The following is a 14,555-nucleotide window of genomic DNA, read 5'->3' on the forward strand; positions in this document are numbered from 1 at the left end:
GTGTAATCTGATTTTGAATCATCCTTTATAAACTCATCTCTCTTACGGGAATTTATATAACCTGTCTTTGCTTATGTCCAGATCACTTAGCATGTAGGCTTCCTCATGGAAGGAGCTAAGGGCCAGCTTCTGGGAGAAAACATTCCATGTTCCCCTACCACATGTGTAGGAGTATCCTCTGTCCACTGGCCCTGTTGCCAGAACAGGTTGAATCCAGATAAGGACAATCTTCCTTCAATTATCTTTACTTACTCCTTCTAACTTTAATTCCCAGGAGTCCTGCTCCCTCTATGAATTGAGTGTCTTAACTCCCTCTATGAATATTCCCATGCAAATGTATCACCACGCCAATACATGTAAGGCCTTTACTTACCTGCTCTACACTGGCACAGGTCTTTTCTTTTGCATTCTTTTCTTCCTATAAAAAAGATAAAATTTTGGATTTGGGGGACCTATTTCTCCTTCCTGCCCTGACTCTTGAGGAGCTAAATTCTCTGTTACTTCGCTGCTTAACCAATCCATTGGGGTGGGAGTGAGTATTCACTCTAGCCCTCTTTAAGAAACAACCTGCATGCCAGCTAGTGCTGTGGGGGCAGGCTCTTCCAAAGTTAGAACCAGAAGAGAATAAGCACCCCCTCTTAAAAAATCAGCTGCCTCCTGACTGTTGCTTCCCATCTGTTGAAAGAAACATTCTTCATTTGTGCTTTCTGAATGCTGACTTTGTAATACTTGTTCTATCAAATACCTATTGAATATGCTAGAGCTTCCCTTTTTTTTACAGGGGAACCAGACAATTGTTCAGACAAATAAAGAACTAATCAATCAGGAGGATTTCTGATGCCTAGGGATACTTAATATACCAGTGATCCTTTGTGAAGTAAGCTTTAGCTGAACTCAGAGGTGCCTGCAACTGCTGAAACCAGTCTTGACCACTCAGAGAGAAAAGAAAACATCTTGGTTCCTAAAGAGCAGAAAAGATCCTGATTTCTGATTCATCATATTTAGAGACATCTTATCCTTAAACATCCCCACTTCCTGCCTGACATCCTAATTTATTGTGCTGCTCCCTTAATCCTGACTTAGCCATTAATAACTCAAAAAGTCCTAAATATCTCAAACATATATGCACCCTTTCCCACTTGACTTCAAGAAGATGAGAACATTAATTCATCGTGGATAATTCCAAAATTTTCACAAGGTGATTTTCCACAAGTTATGCTGAGTTTGTCTTAATTTCTTTCTCTTCCTATGTTTATATGTATGTCCATATATTGTAAAAACAAAAGTAATTTTGCGTAATGCCTAGAAAAAAGTCAATAAACATCAAACCACAGGAGTTCCTTCTCATTGATAGAGACAGGCTGCCCTTCTCGACCTGAGCACAGAATCATTGAAAGATTTCTACTTTAAAAGTGAAAGCAAATCAACCAACTTTAGTTTGTTGTTTATAACAGGGCATGGAAGGTCTTGGGGGTCATGGTCACCAAAAGGCTACACTTCTCCCAATGTCACTCTTTGGTCATCCTCCAGGGTTTGTCTTTAGAAAAAACTTCAAAAGAGAAAATTCTTTTTCTCTCTGTTCCTCCTGCACTGGGAGATCTGTACCAGGATCAGCAAGGGAGGAGGCTACTCATATGAGAATAAGTGAGAAATATCCTTGTCTATTCACCTGTGCGTCACCTTTTTAGTGTTTCACTGTGCTGAAAAGAGAAGAATCTTTGTGTAGGGATTTCGAATAAATACTGTGTAAGTTTTTATTACTTTTCGTAACTCAGCACCCTGATATAACCTACTGAATCTAACTTGGATCTTTGTGTCATCTTCAGTCTTTCTCCTTAACAAGTTCTCAAACAAATCAAAGCTTTGAGTTCAGGAATAAAGCATCTTTAAGTAAGAAAGCAGGGTAAGAAATCTGCCACCCTGGGGGATTTCCCCAACCAACGAGACACATGAAAATGTTTTTTATATCTTTAGGAAGATAGAGGAAGGAGAGAGTATGAGATGGTAAAGCCTGTTCATGGAAGCCCAGTGGTCCTGGGCAATCTGGGCAAGGAAAGCCACTTCATTCTGGGTGTAATGCCATGAATCTCAGTGGAAAGGGGAAAGTACACTAGAAGTGGAGCTCCAACTTGAGCTGGGATCCCCACAAGGCAACATCCCTGGATGGGAGACCTAATCTATTGGTCAGTTCAACTTAGTCTCGTTACCTTAAAGATAGGAATATAAAGACACTATTGGAATTCTGACATTGTCATGATGACTAACGTTTAGGCAGTCCAAATTAAAATTGGTATTAACCATTTTCTGTCATTTCTTTAACAATTATATTAACAGTTTTGTCAGCAAGGTAGCAAGAACATGACAATTTACAGTTAGAGGTACATGGCAAAGAGCAAGTAATACAAAAAGCTGCAGACTTGGTGTCTCCTTCCCCATCACAGCCTCCCCCAACGTTGATTGATATGCAAGGCTGGAAACAATGGGATTCTGATTCACCAGAACTTTCAATAGTAAATTTGGGGTGTTTCAAGGATTTATCTGACAGGGTGACAGAAAGTTTTTGATACAGTGAGAGACGTTGTTAATATGAAATGTAATATGTACTGCCCTTCTCTTGAATGATCCTTGTAATATCAGAATTTCATTGATGTTCTTACATTCCTACTCTTAAGATGTTTACTCTTGATCAGTTTGAGCTGAACCAAACCCTAGGTGCCCCCTCCCCAGGATTATGTCTTGTGGGGAGCCCAGATCAAGTTGGGTGATGGATTCTGGTATCCTTCTCCCCTTTCCCTGAGATTCACACACACACACACACACACACACACAGGGAGAAAATCATCTATATAGAAATAATTGAAGCCCAAGGAAATTATTAGAGAATAGTAGTGTATAAGAGTAGAATGAGAGAAAAGAAGAGGATTCAGAGGGTTCAGGAAAGATTCTTTGGAGGCTTTGGTGACAGACAACCGATTGCATTTGATGGCTATGAAGGCTTTTGGGGATCAGGGTTGATAATCAGAAAGAAGAAATAACCCCCCCTCAAAAACACGAAAAATAACCACCCACCTTAGTTTACATGGATGTCAGGAAACGAAAAAAGGAGGTGGAAAGTCTGCCTCAGACGTTGTAAAAGTTGACCCAACTGTATTCACAAGGAAAGATGGTGCTGTGCAGAGCTTCTTTGATGAGAGATATATTGTGATGTGTGTGTGTGTGTGTGTGTGTATCTGTGTCTGTTGTATGACATGCCCAGTCTATGTTTTTTCCTTAAGGACCATGCCTTAAACCCAAATCACTCTGGGTCTCTTCGGTTGGCCAACAATAGATTTCAGCTCAAGCCTCACTTGGTGATCATTCTCTGGCCCCAGATGACTCCCAGGCAATAGCATTTTTTTTGTTTGGGCCAGAATTCCTGAGGGTCTTCCCCTCTCAGATTGAATTTTTTGAGTAGATAAAGGAGGCCGTTCTTTTCCTCAATTCTTACCTAGCCTTAATCACTGAATGGGTGTTGCCTCAGTTAAACTGAGATCAGGGAAAGATTTTAACTTAAAAAGGCCAAGTTTTCCCACTGCATTCAGGATATTTCCAGTAGTCCTGATTGAGATCTTGTCACTGGAACCAGATGGCTCCAGAGGAGAAAAGGAGACTTTTACCTTTGCACAGCCCTCCTTCACTTTATTCACTACAATTCATTTGTAAATCATGGCATTATCTTGTTGAGGCCATGGTCTTTTTGGAGAATGAAGGACAAACATCATCAAAATGTCCAGTGATTTTGAACAGCCAGGGAGAAGGGTATTGGAATGCATTATGTAAACCAGCTTGAGGCTTCCTTGGCCTGACCAAGGTGGAAAACCTGTATTGACCAATCAGGAAAAAGACATCTTGACCTGTTCTGAGTTAATATATCATAACGCTTTGCATGACCCTCCAATGAATCCAAAATCCTCCTGCTGTGTCAACATTCACAAGAGTAGATGAAGCTGACCTGGAGCATTCTCCTGTTTATTATAAGGACCAGGCACCTTGAAGTGGACATTATCTTGATTAATAGCACTTCTCTTATCTTCTTCTTTTATGAGAACTGTCCTGTTGGCATTCATGTTTTATGTCATTCCCATGTTTATGTCTTACAGAATGTCAGGCATCCTAGGGGCATCCTCCTGTGCTGTGGAAACCTTCATTTTTCACTGACACGTGCATCCTGAGTTATCAAGGGAGTGGGAGGGGCATTTCTTTGCTCTATGGGTATATAGTCTCCTTCAACTGACCTCTCATTGAGTCCCATGCATGCACGTTTCCCTAGCTCATAGACAATGAACTACATTCACATGACTTAATTTGGTTTGTCTCTTCTAAGATCAAACACTGACATTTGGCCTCTTTCCATTTATCTCTTTTACACCAAATTCTGAAGGTTGACATTGTCCACCTGAAAGTTTGGTTAGAAGAGGCAAACAGCCTGGGTAGTATATAAATTAATGCTCCGTATTCTCTTGAAGCTAGTAAAGTTAGCTAACATGTACATGGGTAGCTAGATTCTACTTCTCACTTTCAGATTAAAGAATGAAAAACCTTAAATGCATTTTAGAACAATTCCAACTCAGCATGTCTGTGTCACTCAAATTTAAATTTAAGCCTATATGTGTTTAACCATAGCATGAACTTAGCTGAGTAGGTTGTAAACATTGTAAGATAAGAGAGTTGACAAAGTGTCAATTGCAAATACCGCCCAGGATATCTATATTTCCTTTACATTAACGTGACATAACATAGTATACGTACATAAAAGAGTAAGATAAGTCCCATTATTCAAAATAGTGTCTTGAGTTAAGGCACCTCAGACTTAACGGCAGTAAACAGGAAAAAGCTTTTAATTCCATCTGGCCTTGTAGTTGTTGACAAAAGAAGGAGCAGTCTCTGGCTTTACCCAGAGAACAGAGAGGAACATGCCTTTTAGACCCAAAGGCAGTCCTTCTGATTGATTATTTGAGGTGTTGGCCCTTACTGGGGTTGAAATGATCTTAAATGATCAATAGTTTTGATGGTGTGATCTGAATGGAACTGATGGAGTAAAGAGACGACACCCCACACCAACAACACTAGGGACTTGAGCACCTCAGAATCTATTTTCCTGGAGTCTTAACTTTGGTGGAGGTAGGTAAGTCTCTCTCTTTTCCCATCTTCCATTCTGGACTCTGACTTGTTTGGTCAAAGTCCTCAATTCTCTCTGAGTTAGTTCTGGGGACAGGGATCATATTGCTCTGCATTGTGTAGGTCTTCTCTGTAATCAGGACTCTGCAGTTCAGTCCTTATTAGCCCCACCAAGATGTCTAAGCAAGGGTGAGATGCCTGAATTTAACCTCATTGAGATCTGTCCCTTTAAATCTGAAAGCTTAGAGGTGCTCTGAGGAAGGTTTACAGGATCCATTTCCTATCCGGCCCTTTTTGCCCTTTTCTCCACTACGAAAGGTGTATAGGGCCACCCCATTGCAACCTTGGTGGATACAGGTTCGGGATCTTGCATCCTTGCAAATTCCCCATCTCACCGCTTTCATTGTAGTAGTAAGAGACTATTTGTGATGAGCGTTTCAAGGAAACCTCTCTGGTTTTTCTGACTTCTCCTCTCCTTGACATTCTAAGAATATTGGTCTCTGTCAGTGTCTATGTTGTAAAAAGGCTGTGTCGTGTTCGTGCTGTGAGCTAGATTCTGTTACCTTGAAAGATTTAAAATTCGGCCAGTCAGAAAAAAATACTAAGGGTTGTAGGTAAAGAAAACACTGTAAAATACTAATGTAGATTGTAGGGGCTTTGAGATTCATCATTAAGGAGTTTGAAAATTCACCATTTTAATATTGCAGTAGAAACCTCCTGGGACTTTGGGGTCATACCTGGAATTTACCTCCTGCTGAAACACCTTTCCACAATCCAGATCACTCAGCATTCCTCACTCCCTCCACCAGTCAAAAGTGTATCTCGTTGTAGGAATTGTTAACCACTCACGTTTTCTTGTTAACCGCTCTCACCACAGATCAGACTAAGAAGAGAATACTAGAGAACTATAGAGGAAAATTGAATCACCCTTCCCACCTGGTGAAAGGGGTGGGAGAGACAGCAGCCACAGTGGGAGGTTGAAGAGGGAGCATCACTGGCAGTGGTCCCAATGACCTTGTGCCTCTGGGCACGCTGCAGCCCACCACTGTAGTCAAAGCATGGGAATATCTATCATGGGTGTAGTACAAACTTCGGATCCTGCCCCAGCAGCACCAAACTGCCTCAGCCTCAGCAGCATGTGTATATGTGAGGAGGAGGAAAAGGGGACTCTTCAGGCCCCAAGGGCAGCATTCATTCAGCCCTACCACCAAGAATTATCACTATTGGGAAGGTCCTGGCAGCAACCACCTCAGCCCCTAGTCAGTGCATTGTGCCACACCTCACTAGCTCCCAGCTGCTGCTTGAGAGAATCCAGATGCCACTGGCAAAGCATGGTGTAGCTCTACAAAGTGCAGGAGCCAACCAACCTCGGGTCTTTGTAAGCCCACCCTTTTCTATTCCAGTTGCAGAAATGTATGGATTATGTAATTGATGACAAATTCTTTTATCTCCATTTGTACCATTTCCTGATGTGTAAAGGGAAAAATAATAACGGTTGTTGTTGTGGGATCAAAATGATAAAATGATTTTAAAGTGATTAACACAATGAGTGGCATATGCTAAACATAATTATTCTCTCATTTAATGAATTCTTCCCTACTTGATAACTTTAAGATGCTTTTAAAATGCCAAAAATAATAAGATCAAAAATTTCTATATATGATCATTTCAAAATGTAACTGATATTATCTGAAGTTTATTGTTTGTATTATATTGTATTTCTCAGTTTTACTGTTTCTAAAATGCTCTTATGTTGTAAAACTTGAAAGACAAAACGTTTCTGTTGTATACAGAAATTGTGTTAGACAAAGCAATTTTTCATCTGGATTTTGTTACATGTGAATTGACCTTTTAAAAGAGTGTGAAAAATTACATAATTTGAAACTTAAATATTTAATGAGGTATATTTAATTATAAGCAGGTAATAGTAATGATATTTACTACAATAGCAATTTTCATTTGACAGTCTTCAATATTTTAAAAGTATATTAGGCGGTTTAAATATGTAGCTTCAATGTATTAATAGTGAGATAAATGATTTTTTCTTCATGGTATTAGGGAGTGTATTTACCCAAATTGATAATGGTTTTGCTTCAAGTTTTAAATATTTATTATTATTGGGGGTTTTGTCTTTCTAAATTTCTTATATTGTGTAATTTGGTAAGCAGTAGAATCATCTGTTTGTAGAAAATCATCGGATCTTATAAACTACATATTAGATTAAGAACTGTACTGTCAAAAATAAAAAAAGGAAGGAGCTAATGAATGGATGGATTAGAAAGCTATTAGGCCATTCTATCAGCCCTGCTGACCATGTGTTGTAATATTCTAATGAATTGTAATTGACAGAATATTATACAATCCCAAGTTTTTCTATATTTAAAATGAAGTTAAGGAATTTAAAGGAATTAAAAATTTGTATCACTCATTTGAAAGAGTTTTCTGTGTTGTGAAATTCCTTTTAAGCCTGCTTCAGCTAAGGATATATCTGTGTGCATGTGTGTGCGTGAGTGTGAGTGCTTCTGTGTTTAGATAGATATATTTCTGTGTGTACATATATGTGTCTACATACTCACACATGTAAATATATATACATATTTATATCTGTGTACACACACACACACACACACATATGGTATAATTTGTTACTGCAATAAGGCTAATTCAATTGAATATGTTCCTCATGGGTTTTAAAAACTGAGTTTCCTCCCCACCACAAACACCTTTTTGACAAGAGGGAGGTGGCAACTAGAAATTTTGTGGTAACTAGGAATTTAGTTTGCTATAGTACTTTGAGGATTTATTTATGTTTCTTGAGGACCATCAGACAGATAAACAAACAAGACAGCTGCTAATACAGGTTCACTCTTGATGTGGTCAGACAGGAAAGACAGGAAGACACCTTGGAGGGGTTAATGATAGTATTTTATTCTAATCTAGTCTTCTCAATGGGAATTTCCTGATCATGGCAACACCAAAACTCCAACAGTATTCCGTAATCTCCCTTCTTGCAGGGGCCAATAAGAAGGAGGGGGGGCGACTACCTGTACCTCTTGACAGGGTCAATCCATATAGGTACAGTTTGTGCATTCTCCTAAATCCTCTCAAGTTTCAATTGGGGCCAACTGAGGCAAAAACAGATTTCCCGAAAGCCTTGAGAGGGGCTGATCAAGCACAAACAGCATTCCAGGTTCTGCATTCAACCCTAAGGTTTCCCCACTCACTCATCCGTGACCATCTGCTTTATAGGTAAACAAACGTAGAAGTCACATTGCCAACAATAGCCTCACAAGTTTACATTATCTCTCCATTATATCTCACTGCACAATAGCAGTGGATATTTACAGTTTAAGTAAAAATGTTTATATCATTTATCATTACATAACGCTGGGCAATAGTGGTGGAGATGTTTACAAGTCGTGAGTCTGGAAAATAAAGGTTGTTGTGTCCGGGGATTCTGGGAAAATAAACTCTAAGAAAGAATAACAAGAATCCACCTTATAGACGAAAATCCTCCTGATTGGAAAGACATTTTACACCAACTTGGTTTCGACAAATTCGAATTTTAAAGACCTATCAATCCTTTCATTTGGAAAAGAGAGAGAAATATCATTTTAGAGGTTTCCCACTAATTTACTTGAGAATTACAGTGATTATTCCTTTTAACATAAGGAGAAAAAAACGTTTAAATATATAATTTATTTATTTTTCGATTTTCAACATTCACTTCCACAAGAATATTTATTCAATATTTTCTCTCCATCTGTCTCACCCCCCACTCGAAGACAGTGCTTATCCCATGTACCCTTTTCGCCGGTCAGTCTTCCCTTCTATTACCCCACTTTCTTCCATCTCCTTCCCCTCTATTTTCCTGTAGAGCAAAATATATTTCCATACTTCATTGCCTGAACACCTTATTTCCCGGTTGCATGAAAAACAGTTTTTAACATTTGCTTTTAAAGCTTTGATTTCGTTCTTCTCTCCCTTCCTCTCTCCACCACCTCCCCCACCTTCATTGAGAAAGCAAACAATTTGATATAGGTCATACATATGTTGCTATGCAGATCACTTCCATAACTGTTTTGTTGAAAAAGACAAACTACTTTTTCTTCTGTCCTGATCTGCCCTCCATTTATTCCATTTTCTCCCTTGACCTCTCCCCCCACAATAGTGTTTGCTTCTGATTATCCCTTTCCCCAATTTGTGGTTCCTTCTACTGTCTTTATTCTGCAATTCCCATCCCCCCTACTTTCTGGCACAGTAAAATAGGTTTATGTACCCAACCGAGTGCATGTTACTCCCTCCTTAAGCCAAATCTCATGAACGTAGGATTCACTTATCCCCTTTCATCTCCACTTTCTGCCCCTCCTTTGTAAAAGCTCTTTCTTGCCTCTTTCATATGAAATGATTTGCTACGTTCTACCTCTCCCTTTCTCTTACTGCTGCTACATTCCACTCAACGGCAAATTTTAATTTTTACATATTATCCCTTCATATTCAGCTCACTTTGTGCCCCCGTCTATACGTGTGTGTCTGTGTGTGTGCATATCTATATCTATCTGTCTGTCTATCTGTCTATGTATATATACACACATTCACAGACACAAATCCATATTTATAGCAGCTCTCTTTGTGGTGGCTCAAACTCAAAATGAAGGGGATGCCCAACAATTGGGGAATGCCTGAAAAAATTCTGGTATGTGAATGTAATGGAATACTATTTTGTCATAGGAAATGATGAGCAAGAAGACTTCAGAGAGGTCTGGAAAGACTTATATGAACTGATTCAGTATGAAAAGAGCAGAAAAAGGAGAACTTTGTACACAGCAACTACCACAGCATGCGAGGAATTTTTCGGGTCGAGTTAGTACTTCATTGCAATATAAGGACTTAAAAAATCCCCAGTGGATTCCTGGCAAAATGCCTTCCATATCCACAGAAAGAACTGTGGAGTTTGATCTGAGAATGAAGCAGACCATTTTCTTTTGTATTATATTTTGTTTTGTTTTACAATTTCCCTCATTCAGTTTAATTATTCTATGCAACATAACTAGGGTGGAAATTTATTTAACAGGAATTTATGCATTGAACCGGTGCACACTTTAATACTGTGTCTCAGAGGGAATGGGCTGGGAGGAAGGAATAAGGGACAGGGAGGGGAAGAAAATTTAAGATATGTGGACGTGATTGTAGAACACTGAAAACAAATAAGATAATTTAATAAAAAAAAAATAAATTAATTAAAAAAAGCTCCAGTGCCTGGATTCTATTGCTTCTACCATAAATATGGACTATCTAATTGGCTTTAAAATTAGATGAAATTAGGTTACAAAACAGGCCTGAGGAGCATAAGCGTGGTGCTCCCACTAAAGGCCAGCTGGGAGAGGGGACAAAGGGAAAAGTGTGTTGAAGGGAGTAGTGCGATGCTGTTGGCAACAGGGCCATCCTGGATAGGAGAAAAAAGGGGGTTAATGTGTCCCATCTCACTCTTTGGGGTCAAACCATGTTTCCCAGCAGGGAGGGCCCCAGAACCCACTTTAGAGATACCATGAAGCTCTTGACTTTTTTCAAGTACCGTGTATATATAATTTGCATTTCCCTCATCTGTAAATATGTTGCTTCCCCACAAAAAGAATGTAAGTTCCTTGAGAACAGGAATTATTTCCCTCTGTCCTTAACTTAGAACCTGACACAAAAGAGGCACCTATTTACACCTAATGATCTAGTGAGATGATAGGCAATTACAGAAGGAAAAAAGGAAGCCCTGAGAACTTGATTGCAGTGAGAGAGCATAAATCTGTAGACAGACTATATACGTAGTGGCTTTAGCTTTCTATTAGTTGAAATTTAGGTCCTTTTTTATATTTAATGGTACAAAAATCCTTTTTGAGAAAATCAGTGTATTTGAGATTTAGAGAAACTTAGTGGGGGCCTACTGCACTTAGAGCACTGGGCCTGAAATCAGGAAGACTCATCATCCTGAGTTCCAAACTGACCTCGGACACTTACTAGCTGTGTTACCCTGGGAAAGTCACCTATCCCTGTTAGCCTCAGTTTCCTCATCTGTAAAATCAACTAGACAAGGAAATAGCAAACCACTCCAGTATCCTGGCCCAGAAGACCCCAAATGCGGTCACAAAGATATGGACGCAACTGACAAAAGAACTGAACAACAACAACGTCTTTGAAATAGGTAATGTGAAGAGTTACTGGCTAAGGAAGCATCTTACTTATGTGTGTGAATTGTTTGGCCTAATACAGTGAATCCACAGGAAGCTGACACTTTATTATATCCTGTTGTCCTAACATATCCAAGTTTTTCACCATTATAAGGAAAAGTCTAAAAAATATATTTTTTTGATATGTTTAAAGCAAAGTTAGAAATTATCAGTGCCATTCTATTTATTTTCCATTCAAGGTACACAAACCATCTTTGGCTACTTGTCCAAAATAATTATTCAGCTAAAACTGATCCAATTTATAAGCAAGTATTTTATCTACAACACTGTCAATTATTTTAAGTATTAAAAAAAAAAAACATCATGTGTTGATTTTACAGTGATTAGTTCACTTAAGTCCACCTAACACCTAAGGTAGGCTAATATTTCGGGTTAAGCTATTATCCATTAGTTTAAAAATTATCAGGTCAATATATTTTTGACAAGTCTCGATGCTGCATGGAAAAGGCATCAGTATAACATGAGGTAGGACTACCCTTCTATAATTTTCCTCATTCTGGTAGCAGGGATCTCTCTGACTCTTGTCTTCAGGAATCCTCTAATATGGAAAGGAAAGACCCAATGCTCATATGTCCATGCATGAACAGTTTCTATACGAACTTAGACATTCATACAAAATATTGAAAAATTATTGAAAAATCACATCCTGAAGTGTATTAGAAAAGAGAAATATATGCCAACACTTATCCTTCTTGATGACTTTGTAATAAATGATACAGTCTATGAGTGGAGCAGCTTTCTGTAGCTATGCTTGACTTTAGTAGCAGAAAAATGAGTCCCTCATTTGAAATATGATGTAAGTTCTGTGTGAAGAATCCGCTCTCGAAATGTAATGATTTGGTCTAAATTGTATCTGAATTTGTATCATCCAATCACCTTCTTGAGTGGGAAATCAAAGTTAAATGTCTATTATTTAAAGTTATACTACCACAATGAAACAAATATAAATAACAAAATATTCAAAGATAGCAATTAACATTTAGAAAAACTGTTGAGAAGCTTAAGGATTTAAGTAGACATTTTGTACACTTCATATGTATAAATATTAGATTGTAGTTACAACATTTTTAAATTTTCCACTACGTTTTAAGGTACATTATAATTTAATATTAAAATTTACATAAAGTTCAGAAACTAATATTTTTCAAGGTTATCAAAATGTGGCCTTATAGAAAAAAAAGCAATATTTGGATAGAAGTAATTTTGCACGTAATACAAAGATAGCCATGTGAATTTATAAAGATATGCTATATAGTTTTTCATGATGATATACATTATATTCTTTGGAAGAATTGAAGTCATGTCCATAGTGGTCATTTTTCTTACTAATATCTTTTAATGCAAAACCTTCAATTTATAATAAGATCACTTTTAAAAGATGGAATTAACGAAACTGGAAGGCATAACATCATCTAAAATTTAAAAAAAAACAAACACCCATACCTAACAAAAAATGTTTATTCAAGTAGAATATGACTGGTCACAAGGTTTGTCCTCTTTCCCAAATTCCTTGTTCAAGTAATCATTGATCTCCATTTTAGAAAATTCCCTGTCATTGTCCACATCGATCTGTTTAAATCTTTCAATGTTTCAGGGTCCTTTGGTCACAGCATAGAGTTCAGTCTTGTTGTATATGGTGGAATCAAGTCTTGTCCTAACCTATAAGCAAAGAGCTATATAGTCAAGGATGACTTCTGAAAAACTGATTTTCATGTTTCTAATTTGTCCAGCTATACTCTCCTGGTTGCAGGAAGAAAACTTACACAGCCTTCCTTTCCACGGGATAGTGAAGGAGTTGTTGTCACTTTTCTTTTATCTCCAGAACACATACCCATCATAGCAATATCTTGGCCTTTGATTACTTGGCCAACACCAGGAACAAAACATTTTGGATGACATTTAATTTGCGTCTGGCTGCAGTAGAATTGGATGCTGTTTTCCAAGTAGTCATCATCGTGGGCATTGAGAAGGTCCCCTTCCTGCTTTTGGGAGAAAAGTTTTCTGAAAGATGGAAACCTTCTATTTTTACTTCATCCATAACTTCCTCCATATTTTGTCCGTTAAAGAATTACATGCATAGGAGATTGTCGTTGGGTAGCTGGAGCCAGAAATGATGGGCAGAAGAGCCTGCACCCTGGGGTTTCGAGTAGGCCAGCATTTGCAAGATGACAACCCCCCTGCAGATTTTTGATTTACCTTTGAGAGGGTGAAAGTACTTGGAGAAGGGAGGGAGAGGGGAAGAAGAAAAAGGAATAGGGAGAAGAGAATGGGGAAGAGAAAAGGGAGGTGGAAAAGAGAGGAAGGAGGAAACGGGAGAGGGAGAAGAAGAGGGGATGGGGAGGGAGATGAAGCAGAACAGAAGAAGGGACAGGGAGAGTGAGAATGGCAAAGAGGGATGGGTAGAAGGAAAGGGAAGAGGAGTGGGGAGTGGGCAAAAGGAAAAAAGGAAGAGAAGGAAGAGAAGGACATGGGGAGGAGTAGAAGAGGGAAGAGAAAGGGGAAAGGGAAAGGGAGAAGGAGAGGAAGAATAAGGAGGAGGGAGAAAGGAGGGAGATGAGGAGAGAAGTCAGTTTGTACTTACAATATTTTTATGCATTCCTCAGACTTTGCCAAAAAACTTTCAAGAGAAAACAGGAAGTCCTACTAACAGAATTTTTCAATTTTTGTCCTGAAACTGATGTGGTTTAAGGAGTTCGGGGAACTCCCAAAGATCAGACTATCATACAGGATCGTCTTGAATGAATTCATGGACTCCAGTATTCTATAAGTAAAGTTGGCAAAGGTTTATTTTAACTCCAATAAAGCAGGCAGAGCTCCCAAGAGAACTTGCACCCCTTCAGGAATTTGCAACTTAACAGGAATGATGCTAAACTTATATAGAAAAAGTGCTGCATTATCTGACAGACATGGGAATTACATTATAACTTACAACCTTGACCACTGACTTTATTCACTACTGTAAACTAGGAGAAGGGGTTTCTCTGGGGCGTATTTTTGGTCTGTTACCTCCTTAGCAAGGTAACTTGGAGAGTTGATACCTGTAGCTTCACCTCTAGATTGTACATAATAACTGTACGTATCAACACAAGATATTACTATCGTTACAAGATGATTCTGTTTTTACAAGACTATTTCTTCAGAGGTCAGCCTGTTTTTGGG

The 14,555-nt window shown here is 38.6% G+C and overlaps 1 pseudogene; it reads right to left on the minus strand.

The window, feature by feature from the left end:
- Nucleotides 1–12,630: 12,630 nt before the first annotated feature.
- LOC140515827 (peptidyl-prolyl cis-trans isomerase FKBP7-like) lies at nucleotides 12,631–13,461 on the minus strand (annotated as a pseudogene).
- Between the last annotated feature and the right edge of the window lie 1,094 nt (nucleotides 13,462–14,555).

Source organism: Notamacropus eugenii, chromosome X (genome assembly GCF_028372415.1).
Source record: "Notamacropus eugenii isolate mMacEug1 chromosome X, mMacEug1.pri_v2, whole genome shotgun sequence".
NCBI lineage: Eukaryota > Metazoa > Chordata > Mammalia > Diprotodontia > Macropodidae > Notamacropus > Notamacropus eugenii.